The following is a 14,383-nucleotide window of genomic DNA, read 5'->3' as shown; positions in this document are numbered from 1 at the left end:
TCTGTGAGTCAGCATCATGTGACTGCTGCTTCTTTGTGTGTGTGTGTGTGTGTGTGTGTGTGTGTGTGTGTGTGTTTTGTCCATATTCCTTGTGTAGGAGTGAGGGCGGGTTTGAATGGAGTTCCCAAAGCTGTGGTTTCCATCAGGAATCTCCTACCTTCAGGAAACGAAAGCACCTGGTTAACCACCAACAATGGTAACTCATAAACCAGTCCAAGGGCAGTTAAATGAGAACGTACAAACATTTTCTTCCAACAGAAAATGATGACCTTGATTGTGCATATCAATCTTTAACTATGTGACATCATAGATAATCTAAAACTGTCAAAGACATTATGACAACTCAAAGCCTGAGATATTACACAACAGAACCTAGATACTTTACTTGTGAATTTACTCTTTTGAACAGTCATCTGTTACTTTGAACAAAAAGTAGATAGATAGATAGATAGATAGATAGATAGATAGATAGATAGATTGATTCACGGATTTCAAGATATAGGTAGATAGATAGATAGATAGATGGATAGATAGATAGATAGATAGATAGATAGATAGATAGATAGATAGATAGATTGATTGATTGATTGATTGATTGATTTAACAGATACAGACAGATTGATATTTATAGATAGATAGATAGATAGATTGATTCACGGATTTCAAGATATAGACAGACAGATAGATTGATCGATTGATTGATTAACAGATACAGACAGATTGATATTGATAGATAGATAGATAGATAGATAGATAGATAGATAGATAGATAGATAGATTGATTGATTCACGGATTTCAAGATATAGACATAGATAGATAGATAGATAGATAGATAGATAGATAGATAGATAGATAGATAGATATTTATAGATAGATTGATTGATTCACGGATTTCAAGATATAGACAGATAGATAGATAGATAGATAGATAGATAGATTGATTGATTGATTAACAGATACAGACAGATTGATATTTATAGATAGATAGATAGTCTTTATTAAGACTGGAGTTTTTTGGAAGATATAGCTTATAGTTATAGCTTTTCATTTAGACCCACCCACCCCATCCCTCTCTCTCTCTCTCTCTCTCTCTCTCTCTCTCTACCTGCTCGACGTCACTCCTCCAGTATTGTCAGCCCCAGACAGGCACAGTGAGCGGGTAAATACTTCCTCAAACAAGCCGCACTGTTCATTCTGTTCTCAACTTACACAGCAGCAGTGAGAATAAGAGACGAATTATTGAACTTCTCGGACACTGAAGTTGGTAAGTTTTGTACTTACAACTTTTCACTTTCTGTGCGTTTTGTAGGCGTTTGTAAATCCACCGCGTAGAAATGACAGACATGTATAACATGGAACGTCCACGTTGTCCACCAACAACCAATAGATTTCGTCGCATTTTGGATGTTTGTCTTTCGGTCGCCGCGAGCATCAAACGACACATTTCCAACAAATCCATCTCTGATTTAATGGAAACAACGTAACGAGAGATTAGCGACGCTTTTTTTGGACAGGAAGTCCTTTAAATGTTTGATATCGTGTGTTCTTAAACATTCAAGTTCAGGAGAGGAAAGGAAACTTGATAATTTGTTTTGTTTTTTATTCGACTTCACTTAACTTGGATACGCGGAAGCAGCAGCAGCTGTACTTTTCGACAGTGTTTCATAGAATGCGCTGCCATGAAGTTATGTAAACACATAAACGGTAGAAAGACCAGACTGACAACTCTTTCCCGATCATACTCCTCCGTATACAACATGTAGATTGCTTTATTAAGTGTACATTTAGTCACGAAACCGCAAGAGTTGGCCTACTGTACGGTCTTGTTTTTCAAGTTCTTTGAGATGGAGAGATACAAAATAACTAGTCTTGACTACAGTGTCTTGTTCGCATGACACCACATGAAAAGTGGTAACGTTAGATAAAATAAATTGAGCAGGATTCGCTCTCAGAAGCGTCTTAATCGTGGTTTCCATAGTTACCGCTATGACCAGCGAGTTCAAAATATTCTGTCTTTCCACCTGCACCAGTTTCTTTTAACATAGTCAAACCCATTGGTTATAGCTTTAAGTCAGCTGTGCCATTTTTTTTTCTAAATAATCTTTATCTATTTTTCGAAAGCTATCTGCCACCACAAAATGAGCAGTGTAGACTGTTATCTCTGTGACAATATTTACCAAACCATTCAGTATGACAACTGTTCCTGCACAATCTCTCCATCCACCCTTTAAAAACAAACAGAACATGGGGAATGTCTCTAGGCCTCAAAGTGTAAGACATGTGGTGGTGACAAATGCTTTATTATGAGATTTTCATTCTCTTGCTCTGTTTGTTTTTATTATGTACCAAAGAACTTGCATATTTGCATGGCATATACCCAGTATCTAGGCCATATTTGCAAGCTGTTGAGTACTGCTGTACTTTTCATGATGGTTTTAAACCTGCAGAATAGTTAGATAATTTGCAAATGGCATATATTGTTTTTATTTTATTTTTTTTGATTATTTTATGCTTAAAATTAGGCATGCACCAAAGTACCAACAACCGATAAATATTTTTATTTTGCACTGCAAAAAATGCTGTTCTTACTTAGAGTTTTTGTCTTGTTTCTAGTCAAAATATCTTAAAGTTCTTAGATCAAGAAGCATTTTCTTGACAAGTAAGAATTATTTTCGTGTTTTTAGAAAAAATTAAGTGAGTTTTTCCTTAAAACAAGCAAAATAATTTGCCAGTGCGGTAAGCAAAATAATCTTATATCAAACCAAAAATAAGCTATATAATCTTGTTTTCAGTTTGGATTAAGATTATTTTGCTTACCCCACTGGCCGATTATTTTGCTTGTTTTAAGGGAAAACTCACTTAATTTTTACTTATTTTTCCTAAAAACAAGAAAATAATTTTTACTTGTCAAGAAAATGCTTCTTGATCTAAGAACTTTAAGATATTTTGACTAGAAACAAGACAAAAACTCTAAGTAAGAACAGCATTTTTTGCAGTGTGGCCATAACCAATATGATATTAAAACAGCTTTATTAATTATAATGCAAGCTAATTAATTTTGACGAGTTGTTCACATAACATAACGGTTGCCAAGAAATGGCGCAAATTGGTGCATTAATTTAGAATTCGACTGATGTGCACTACTTCAAACGTAGCACTTTTTGTTTAGTGCTGTTTTGAGTGTTTTGTTTTCAACTCAAGTTGTATAGGCTATACTATAGGGCTGGGGCAATACGTCGAATCTCGATTCGCTATACGAAGAATCTGGAGCGATTCTTGTATTTTCCGATGTATCGCGATTCTCGAATCGATTCTGAGCTTAGTTTTTAACACTAGATGGCATTTCTATAAACACTGCCTTGCTTCCAGTTCCTTTACACACACCACTTAAACCTAAAATAATCATTCTAACCTCCGGTTTCACAGACAAGGCTTAAGCTATTACTAGACTTAAAAAATGCATTTTTGAGCTGTTGTAACTGAAAGCAACTTGCACTGACATATCTTAAAATATGTCAGTGTCATTTTGTCTCAAGATGCACACCAGTAATGCGTTTTTCTAGTGAAAGTTTATAAAAGCTACTTAAATGCCTTAATTGAACTAAGGCTTAATCCTGGCTTAGGCTAAGCCCTGTCTGTGAAACCGGGCCATAAAGTTGGAAAAGGTTGAAGCAAATTAAAAATATTGCATCATAAAAGCATTCTGAGCCGAGGCGCAAGTATATTTAACCACTTACATGACTCAGCCGAACGCACGAGCGAGTCTTCTTCGTGAGCATTTGAGAGAGTGTGGTTAAAAACTAGCCTAGAGCGCCATCTGCTGTTAAAACTAAGCTCAAAATTGATTAGAGAAATATCAGGATCGATCCAGATTCATTGTATCGATCGAGAATCGATGTATCGTCCCAGCCCTAATATACTAGTCTTCTCATGAATCTGATATTAATACAAAGTTCTGTCATGAAACTCTAGATGGCACAGGCTCATAAGTCCGTAACCCAATCTGCTTGCAATTACATCCTCAATAGTGCACAGCTGATTAGTTCACGTTGTATTGGTAACCAATGAGCTCGCTGCTCAACATTCAAATTCTCGCCGTAGCTGTTTGCAGCGCGCTTTCAGAAACCCTCCACCTTCCCCAGCTCCACCTGTATAAATCTGTACTCTGTCACTGATATATTGTGCATCCACAACCACAGACTTAATCATTTTTAATCTTTCATTTTAAAGCACACCCGCAAAAGCCACCGTTTTGCGCCATTTTTTTATTTGTTCTTTCCTCTTTCACACATACTCACTGGGTGCTTTGTTCTTGACACTAACCAGGGATTCCAGTAGTTTGTTTCTTGTGCTTTTCTTGTTTAAAGGTTGCTTATGTGTCATAAGTCTCTACTGTACATCCACAACCTGTACAGTGAACCAAATCAACACATTGTGCTCAGCCGGAAGGCATATGTTAGTAAAGGTCTTAATCAACAACATGCACCTCCTCTGAATTATTTATCCTGGCAAACTGCAGGAGAGAAGAAAGTAGTGATGATGGTGCGCCGTCACCCCATCTGCCAACATCTATGTTGTCTTTGTAAAACGCACGGCTCTTTTACAAGCAAACACCATTAGTAGTGTTCAAATCTGTCATCGGCTTTGTTTTGACTTGTTTTTCCATCATAGTGCCTCTGGCAAACACAAATACAACACACAGTTGTTTTGTAAAAGCCTCAAAAGTGCAACACCCAAAAGTGGTGTTTGCATTCTGTACATTTTGCATGTCAATACTCATTTTGTCTTGTTGTGTCACTTTTGAGTGCACAGCGACAAAAGGTCTGTTTCGTACTTTTATGGTAGCGAGAGCACAGGCCGTTCTCTGTTGGTCTTGGATTAATGAAGCTTTTGTGAAGTGTGCGCAAGGCAGAAATGGACACCACTCTTATTGCACAGACAGACAGAGGCAAGCTCAGCTTCACCTTTAGGTCGACATACCAACATACACACACATATAGATGTGTGTGTGCCTAAAATTCTTGTCCAAAACACTGCATTGAGCTGTTTAGCAGGTTTGAGCCCTAATATCACACACACACACACACATGTGATAGCAAGCCCACAGTCACACAGTAAGCCCTGTTTCAGAGAGGAATTGGCTTTTCCACACTAACCTTGCCTAACTATTGTGTGCTTTTTGTGTGTGTGTGTTATAGGCGAAAGCGAGAGAAAGACAGAGGCATAGGGTCTCTTGTTTCTTAGCCTAAGGGAAGAGAGGGGTGAGAAATCAATGCTACACTAAAACGAATGTCACATGGCACTCTGCACTCATCTGACCTTGAAGTCACTGATCTCTCGCTCTCCATGTTTCCCTCCCGCACTCTGTAACTCTCTCTCTGCACACAAACGCTTCCTTGATGCATGTTATTTTAACCCAATAACCTTGTGACATGCATGTAAAAAAAAATAGTTTGGCTTGGTGTTATGTAACACTCACAATGACATTTTTGTTCTTGCATCCACCGATTGGTAACTGATTAAACTCACCTGCAGACATTTACATGTAATTCTAGATCTTGCCCGCAAAAACGGGGAATGCACGTTTGTATTTGTTAACAAGACCGGATTATTAAGTTTTAACATGACAAATGTGTTCTTGTTCATGTTTGTGTCCCAAATTTTGACTTTAAATTAAACATGAAATGAAATTGAACACTATTTGGCTCCATTCAAGATTTACTTTTCATGATCTATTAACGATCAAATGGATAAGATAAAGTGATGTCTTTTTACTTGCTGAATCTTGTTTCACTTGAAAATACACTACCGGTCAAAAGTTTAGGATCAGAAAGATTATTTTTATTCAGCAAGGACAGATTAAATTAAGCAAAAGTGACAGAAAATACATTTAAATTGTTATGATTTGTTTCACCTAAATTATTTTCCTTTAAACTGTCTAATCAAAAAAAAAAAAAAAAAAAAAAAAAATATATATATATATATATATATATATATATATATATATATGAACTATTTACAACATTGATAATACGAAGTGTTTCTTAAACAAATGAGCATATTGGATTTTTGATTATTATGATTTGTGAATGATCATGTGACAGTGAAGACTGGAGTAAAAGCTGCTGAAAATTGAGCTTTGCATCACAGGAATAAATTACATTTTAAAATATACTGAAATAGAAAACAGTTATTTAAAAATTAAATAATATTTCACAATATTACTGTTTTACTGTATTTTTGATACCCAAAACGTTTAAACGGTAGTGTCTTTAACATTAAAATAGGTATAATGTCAACATGAAATCAAATTAGGACAATTTACTAATGCAAGTTCCTGGTCTTAAAGGGTTAGTTCACCCAAAAATTAAAATTCTGTCATTAATTACTCACCCCCATGTCGTTCCACACTCGTAAGACCGTTGTTCATCTTTGGAACACAAATTAAGATGTTTTTGATGAAATCCGAGAGGTTTTTTATCTCCCTTTTTTGCGCACAAAAAGTATTCTCGTTGTTTCATAACATTAAGGTTGAACCACTGTAGTCATGTTGACTATTTTAGCAATGTTTATACTACTTATAATAATTTTCTTGTATTTCAAGTTTCACATTAATGTGCCATTTTCCGGAAGGAAATGGATTGCTAACGTCACATTATTTATTAACTTCAAACAGAGGATTTTGCATTTCTGAACTGTATTATGAGGGAGAATTTGGGAGCCTGGCAGATTATTTTTGCTGTACATTAGCAAAGTACAAACAGCAGCATGATGCCTTGAACTCTGACTATGAACTCAGCTGTTTGCATGTAATTCCATGTAAACATTTATATTCACAAATGTGATTATAGAAATATGCAACCGCAACATCTGGACTAACCTGTTTCCTGATGTTCTCTGAATCATGACTGTACTCTTTATAAACTTTCAGGTTCTCTTCACCACTTTCACATTCTTGCATCGCATTCGCCTTACATTCATTCCACATCAGACTCATTTTCTGACTAACCTGTTTGAATTGTTCTGTACAGTCTACCCTTTTTCATGCTTATTGCGCAGGCAAATACAATACCGTGAAATAGTCCATAGTCATGAAAGATCTTGCAGTGCAAAGCACTTTATAATTTCACAACGGTGTCTTTTATATGGTAAAGCAGCTGTGTTATCTATCTTGAATGCATATATAGATGTTAGTCAAAATAGCTCACTTTCTTCAGGTTTTTACACACAGTAAGAAAACAATTTAAGTCCAAATGTGTTTTTTAAAGTCATTCTTATCACCTGAAGTTATTGTATCTTCTCTGATGATGCAAGATATAAGATATATCTTACTTCAATACTACTTTAATGCTTCAGATTTAAATTTCACTTTCAGACTTTGTGTGTTGTAGGTGAAATGTTTTTTCAGATAAATACATTACAATATGGAAGAAAAGCAACGTTGAGTATCTATTCATAAGTTTCAACCTGTTTTCCATTTGATCTAGTGAGATCATCTGAAATATATATGTATGTTTCCAGCCTTGGAGACTGTAGGAGGTTAAAAAAAAAAGGTGAGCAGAGCAGCTGTCTGAGGCAGGGTAGAGAACAGAGCGAGTCTCTTATACAGGGCCGGCACTACACACTGTAATTCTCACCAATTACTTCTACGCAAACACCTGCACAGAGACAGAGAGATCCCCAGAACAGATGCAGCCTGTGTGAGCTGAGACTAATATCTTACAGAAAGAAAAACCGAATATGTCCAATAGATAAAACTTGGGAAATGTCAAACACAACAGAGGGAGGAGATTTAGAGAATTCATGTTTTCAATCTAAATGGAGTTTTAAGCTAATGTGTCTGATAGATAAAACTGGTGAAAAGTGAAAAGCAATAAAGGGAGAAGATGTAGATGATTCATGTTTTCAATCTATATGGAGTTTTAAGCAAATGTGAAATCCGTGAAAGTGCTTCCAGCATCCCAAATGAAAGCCAAATATGTTTACTTTTATCTCACTCTATGAATATATAAACACGTTAAGTTGTAAAAGTCTATCTAATGTGTGTGTGTGTGTGAGAGAATTAAAAATATGCAGTGAGCGTAGTGGGCAGAATAATACAAGAGCGAAAGGTTTAATGTGTAACTTAAATGTTTAATGCATTAACATTTCCTGAACACGCCAGTGTTGCTGTGTCTGGCTGGTCTGGCTGCTCAAACTAACAAAACAATCCTGCATCTTTCATTTGTTTTGCTGTAAACATTTTGGCTTACATGAGTCCAGGTTTGTTACAAGTGGCCAAAAATTACTTTTTACATATTTTATGTATTACACTATAGTATAATGTACTATAGTATTAAAACATTTTTTGGGGGAAATCAGCTAATCTTACTTATATAGACCTTGTTATTTTTGAACATTAAAGGATTAGTTCAATTCAGAATTAAAATTTTATGATGATTTACTCACCTCCATGTCATCCAAGTTGTTCATGTCTTTCTTTCTTCAGTCAAAAGGAAATAAAAGGTTTTTAAGGAAAACATTCCAAGATTTTTCTCCATATAGTTGAAGATCCAGTTTCATTGCAGCTTCAAAGGGCTCTACACGAATCATATAGTTTTTAACCACAAATGCTCATCTTGCACTAGCTCTTCGATGTGCCACGCATTATGTAATCACGTTGGAAAGGTCCAATTTTTTCGATCGTTTCGCTAGACAAGACCCGTCGGCATCGTGTAGAGCCCTTTGAAGCTGCACTGAAACTGCAATTTGGACCTTCAACCCGCTGAACCCTGTTGAAGTCCACTATATGGAGAAAAATCCTGGAATGTCTTAATTTCTTTTTGACTGAAGAAAGAAAGAAAGACAAACATCTTGGATGACATGAGGGTGAGTAAATTATCTTGAAATTTTAATTCTGAAGTGAACTCATCCTTTAAACTGGGATAGAAGAAAGTATTTAACATGGAAAAAAATAGCTATGTTTACATCCAAATGTGCAAATGTAACTTAAGCACAAAATCGGAATATTGCATAAAACATTTGCACCGTTTCCATCTCGTTTTCTAGAGAACAAATTTGTCATTCCCTGGGAAATTCTCACAAAATATCTGTAATAAAAATAGATGAATTTTTTTTCCTACATCATAAATGACTTGCATCTCAGAGCACGCAGACGAAAGGCAATAAACGTTGTCATGTTATCTTTTGAATGCCTGGTATTTGAGAATGCAATCATGTGAGATGCTTCTGGGAGGGAATTAAACCAAATTATTTTGATGACAGACCGGCATTTGGCTCAAAACAACATTTGAGATGCTCTGCGATGCGATTGGTTTGCTAGTTAGTCCAGTTACGCAATCACATCCACTTTTGAGGCAAAATCTAGTCTACTTAGTCTACATCTACTTCATATGGAGCCCCGCCCTTGCCATATAGATATTGTGGCCGTGACTTTACTGAGTAAGTGCATCATTATCTGCTTTGGCCTTCATTTTTGTGTCTTCTTAAAGATGAAGTGTTGCCTATTAAAGAGGATCTGTCTGTTCCTCATCTTTCTACCCTTATTGCATGCATTTGTTCAATCTGAAAATAATACTGTACTCAATTTGTTTACCATAGAAGCTGGAGGTTTCACCACTTTTAGCATGAGAGTTAAAAGTAGTGCTATGCACACATTACAACACATCTACTTAGCATACCAGAGGGAAGTGTGTTAATTAAGCAGCAACCGGTCTGTGTGTGAGGGAGGTGACCTCTCTTGACAGATTAATAGACCGCTGAGGGAACCAGGCTACTGAAAAGACACACACACACACTGTCTGTTGAGACTGGCACACTTACTCATTTCATATTAATATTGATGACGTAAAACCTTATCGTAATGACGTGTTTTCTGTGCACTCAAATCATGATTTGTAGACAAGTTGGAGTGGTGAATAGACTACATTAGTAAGGCTGTCAATCAAGTATATGAATGGTGTACGAGTTTTTTTAGCAAGCGTATTAAACTTCCAGTATGCCACTCAATGCTTTCTTTCTTCCATCCCCCCTTTCTACTTTTTCCTCATTTTCTCTCCATCCCCTCCCTTGCTGCATGGGCTCATTTTTTCCACTCTCTCCAGGGAAACAATTTTTTTTTCTGTAGTCATATGCCTTTGAGTGTAAGAGGTTTATGTTTGACTGAGTAAGTGCTTTATTAGCTGATATTAATGCATTTTTTGTCATAGTGTGCGTGTGGTCCCAGATTATTTTTTGATCTTTCACACTCTCTCTATTATAGCTGTACATGTTTAAGTATATAACACATCATCACCATGTAGAATAGAGGCGATAAAAACAAATATTGCCAGATTTTTCCCCTCTGTACATGAGAGTTTGTGTGGGAGCTTTTACAGCTGGTTCCAATTAACTCAATTTACCATTTTTATGATGATATAATTCATGTATTATATAATTTGTGGAGCAAGGCTCTGTCACAACCTTCAGCAATGATCTAAATCTACTCTGTATCATTATTTAATACTGTGTGTGACACAGATTAGTCCAATAACATCCATTTTTAGGACAATTTTAGGGCATGCAATTTCTAAGCTTCGGGACACCAAGTGTTTCAGAGCATTATATCATAATATAACACATCCATAAAAAGGTCTTCACAATGAAACATTCTTTATTTTGGGTTGGGACATGAATATTTTATGTTTTGAAACTTACAGAGAAACATACATGCATTACCTCTGTCATTTTATGGTGTTGCATACACAGACTAAAGTTTCTGGTTGCCCTCCCTGCAGATGTAAACTAGTCACTCATGTGAATGGTTTCAACACTTACAAGTGGTTTCAACGCCTAAAAGTGTGTCAGATCAGCAAATCGACCATCAAGCAACATCTCGATTAGTCTCTCAGCACACCATCATGGGTGGTTTTACAAATAGTCCCACTTGCTCTACATTTACTCTTAGCGATTATGAGACAAAGCTATCCAGACACAGAAAGCTGCTCTATCTGTGTTTTAGCTGTAGAGTGTTTTTTTTTTTTTTTTTTTTTGTGGACTTAAAGGGTTAATTCACCCCAAAATTAAAATTCGGTCATTAATTAGGCTACTTACACTCATGTCGTTCCACACCCGTAAGACCTTCGTTCATCTTCGGAACACAAATTAAGTTATTTTTCATAAAATCCGATGGCTCAGTGAGCCAACAAGATAATTAACACTTTCAATGCCCAGAAAGGTACTAAAGACATATTTAAAACAGTTCATGTGACTACAGTGGTTCAATCTTAATGTTATGAAGTGACGAGAATACTTTTTGTGCACCAAAAAAACAAAATAATGACTTTATTCAACAATATCTAGTGATGGGCGATTTCAAAACACTGCTTCATGAAGATTCGAAGCTTTACGAATCTTTTACTTTAAATCAGTGGTTCGGAGCGTGTATCAAACTGCCAAAGTCATGTGATTTCAATAAACGAGGCTTTGTTACATCATAAGTGTTTCGAAATTTCAATGGTTCACCACTGGAGGGTGTGACTTTGGCAGTTTGCTACACGCTTCAAACCACTGATTCGAAACGAAAGATTCGTAAAGCTTTGAATCTTCATGAAACAGTGTTTTGAATTCGCCCATCACTAGATATTTTTGAATAAAGTCGTTATTTTGTTTTTTTGGCACACAAATGTATTCTCGTTGCTTCATAAAATTAAAGGTGCCATAGAATCCTTTTTCACAAGATGTAATATAAGTCTAAGGTGTCCCCTGAATGTGTCTGTGAAGTTTCAGCTCAAAATACCCCATAGATTTTTTTATTATTCAATTTTTTAACTGCCTATTTTGAGGCATAATTAAATATGCGCCGATTCAGCGCGTGTCCCCTTTAAATGCTCGCGCTCCCCGCCCCCAAGCTCGCAACTCTATAATACATTGCATAAACAAAATTCACACAGCTAATATAACCCTCAAAATGGATCTTTACAAAGTGTTCGTCATGCAGCATATCAGATTATGTAAGTATGATGTTTATTTGAATGTTTACATTTGATTCTGAATGAGTTTGAGGCTATGCTCCGTGGCTAACGGCTAATGCTACACTGTTGGAGAGATTTATAAAGAATGAAGTTGTGTTTATGAATTATACAGACTGCAAGTGCTTAAAAATGAAAATAATGACAGTCTTGTCTCCATGAATACAGTAAGAAACAATGGTAACTTTAACCACATTTAACAGTACATTAGCAACATGTTAACAAAGCATTTAGAAAGACAATTTACAAATATCACTACAAATATCATGTAATCATGGATCATGTCAGTTATTATCGCTCCATCTGCCATTTTTCGCTATTGTCCTTGCTTGCTTACCTGCATAAAGTCTGTTGACTCTGCTGTGCTGCTCCAGATGTTAATACTGGCTTGTCTAATGCCTTGAACGTGGGCTGGTATATTCAAAAGTTGGGGGCGTACATATTAATGATCCCGACTGTTGCGTCACAGTCTATGTTGAGATTCGCCTGTTCTTCAGAGGTCTTTTGCACAAATCAAATTTACATAAGAGGGAGGAAACAGTGGTGTTTGAGACTCACTGTATGTGATTTCCATGTACAGAACTCTTAATTATTGAACTATGCCGAGGTAAATTCAATTTTCAATTCTAGGGCACCTTTAAGGTTGAACCACTGTACTCACATGAACTGTTTTAAATACGTCTTTAGTAGCTTTCTGGGCATTGAAAGGGTCAATTGTCTTGCTGGCAACAGCAACGCTGATTCAACCAATGGCATGAGTTAAGGGTGGAGCTATCTGTTTGTCTGACCAATGACAGATGAGTGGAATGTTCAGGAAACCTTTTTGATAAACATAATTTTTGCAAGTCAATTTTGATTGTTTGTGTGTGACATATTACTACATACAAACTGCACTTCTGCAATTTCTGTTTTTCATTCACTTTATTTTCCATTGTGTGCAGTGTGTGTGCAGTGTTTATTTAAGCCCTTAATCCCTGTGATTAATTTGTGAAACCAAGTAAAGGCCAATTGTGTCCCAGAATCCTGGCAAAGCTCTGTGAGCCATTGTGTGTGCAGTAATACCAGCAGGAATCTGGTCCTACCTGAGTGGCCGGAATTGGAAAATGATGTAATTTGCTGGCTATGAAAAATATCAAATTATTTAGGTTCTGCTCTACCATTGTGCTTATTAGGAAAACAAAACTGGCTGGTCAGCCGCAGTGAGTGTGATGCAAGCAGAAGCGTCGGAACAGAGTAGGTTTCACACAGTTTTGCAATAGGAAGTTGAAGCAATAATGCTGAAACTTTAGTGAATTTTGACTGTTCTTTTCAACTGCTTACACACATTTTCAAATCTTTGCCTCTTGTTAAAAAAAAAAAAAAAACTTTACACACAAATCCAAGAATTGCACACACTAAATGCCTCACATCTCTTGCAAAATGAAGCACTGCATTCAAAATATTACAAACATTTGTCTTACGTTGCAAACACCTTTGCCATAATATTCTATTTTTGGATATATCATATACACACAGTTATTCAAAACCTAAAGCTCTTCTTTCATGAGCTCCTATGTACATTTCTGTACAAGATTGAAAGTAATTGGCAGAGAGATGTTGAAAAATTCACGGTAAACACGAAAGCAATATTGAAACTGTAAGCATCAGAAACAATGGTTGTGTTTGAAAAAGGAAATCAAGATACTTCCTATTAGATTTTTGTGTTACATAGAGAAGTGTGTGTTGTGCAAAAAGTGTTTTATGAAATTGAAAATTGAGTCAAAGGCTGAGAATTAGTGTATGGTTTTGCAGATTTGGTGTGTGGTTCTGGTGTTTGTAAGGATTTTGTGTGTAAGCAGTTGAAAAAAACTGTAAAACTGACAAGGAAAATATATTTACTACTGCAAGGCTGCATTAAATTGATCACAAGTGACAGTAAAGATATTTAAAATGTTACAAAAGATTGTTATGCCAAATAAATGCTGTACTTTTGAATTTTCTTGTTTTCAACATTGATAATAATAAGAAATGTTTTTTGTTGTTGTTTTTTTTGAGCAGCATATTAGAAGGATAATGTGACATTAAAGACTGGAGTAATGAATATTTTATGCTAAAAAAGCAGCTTTATCATCACTAATAAGTTACATTTTAAAATATATTAAAATGGAAAAAAAGCCATTTTAAATTGTAATAATATTTCAGAATATTACTGTTTTTACTGTATTTTAAATGCAGCCTTGGTGAGCATAAGACACTTCTTTCAAAAACATTAATTTAGGTATTCTCGACTCCAAATCTTTGAACGATAGTATACTGTACGTTAAAATAATTTTTTGCCTGCCCAACACTTTTTGTAGTTTATGTAAAATCCCAAAAAATCCAAACCTCCGAGACC

General features: G+C 35.8%; 1 protein-coding gene across 1 annotated transcript in view; it reads left to right on the top strand.

The window, feature by feature from the left end:
• Nucleotides 1-1,108: 1,108 nt before the first annotated feature.
• The window catches only part of prkcdb (protein kinase C, delta b), a 28,244-nt gene continuing 14,969 nt past the window's right edge, over nt 1,109-14,383 (top strand). Inside the window, exon 1 of the mRNA XM_048172525.1 lies at nt 1,109-1,265. The gene's annotated coding sequence lies outside the window, so the exon portion shown is untranslated. The remainder of the gene's footprint in view (nt 1,266-14,383) is intronic.

This window comes from Megalobrama amblycephala, linkage group LG21 (genome assembly GCF_018812025.1).
Source record: "Megalobrama amblycephala isolate DHTTF-2021 linkage group LG21, ASM1881202v1, whole genome shotgun sequence".
In the NCBI taxonomy this organism is placed as follows: Eukaryota; Metazoa; Chordata; class Actinopteri; order Cypriniformes; family Xenocyprididae; genus Megalobrama; species Megalobrama amblycephala.
Note: the sequence above shows the minus strand (reverse complement) of the source record. Positions and strands in the feature narration are given on the sequence as shown.